The sequence below is a fragment of the Trachymyrmex cornetzi genome, unplaced genomic scaffold, assembly GCF_001594075.2.
Source record: "Trachymyrmex cornetzi isolate Tcor2-1 unplaced genomic scaffold, Tcor1.1 scaffold1269, whole genome shotgun sequence".
NCBI lineage: Eukaryota > Metazoa > Arthropoda > Insecta > Hymenoptera > Formicidae > Trachymyrmex > Trachymyrmex cornetzi.
In genome coordinates, this window is record NW_017295838.1 from 112,038 (window position 1) to 112,949 (window position 912).

Here is a 912-nt window from a genome sequence, read left to right on the forward strand (position 1 = left end):
CTGCCATAGCGTGCTACGATGATTTTTGGAACGGTGTTGGCGGTACTGCCAGCGCTGACAAACAATTTTGGAACACAGCCATAGAAATCATAGATGGTCGTGGAATCTTAAGTCGCAGGAAACCAACCAATCACAATCAAATATAAGGAGAATACTCGATTGGAATTGGTCAGTTTCCTAAGTCATAGGAAATAAATTCCGATGTACTTTTTATTGTAACAGAAGATAATGAATGAAATTCTTTAATTAAAAGTCGGTTTGAGGTTAGAATAATAGTCCGTTTTCCGAAAAAGTCACTCCACGGGAAACCCGGTCATCAAAAAGTCGGAACATAAAAAGAATGATCATATAGTAATTAAAAATTTAAATAATTTTTAATAAAATTGACTTTTAAAATAAAATTTGTCTTTTTCTATTATAAATTAAGTGATAGGAACATGATATTTTAATTTTTCTTGGAACTATTTAAATAAAATGTTTTATTTTATATATATTAATTCATTCTTTATTAAAAAATTTGAACAAAAAGAAAAAGAAAAAGAAATTCGCTCGCTGTTACAATTAATAAAACTTACAAAAATTATGAGATTGAAATTAAGGCCGCGGTCCGATTCACGCTTATAGCGTGATTAGTGTGCTCACGGTTGCTTATGGTTGGTCCATTTCGTGCTTGCAGCGCCAGTGTGAACACAGTGACGTCATAGTTACATAGCACTCACGGTGTTTAGAGTGCCCCTAGATGACAGGTGAGGCACCGTGAGCGTCATGATTACGTGACGTCAGAAATGCGGGAAAAATAACGGTTTCGAACATTTCAGAAAGAAAGGGCAAGCTGAACACGACAAGACGGCTGCGTTAGGGTCGTCGGGTGAGATATCTATCTTTTTAGGTTATAATATAAGTCCTGCATAT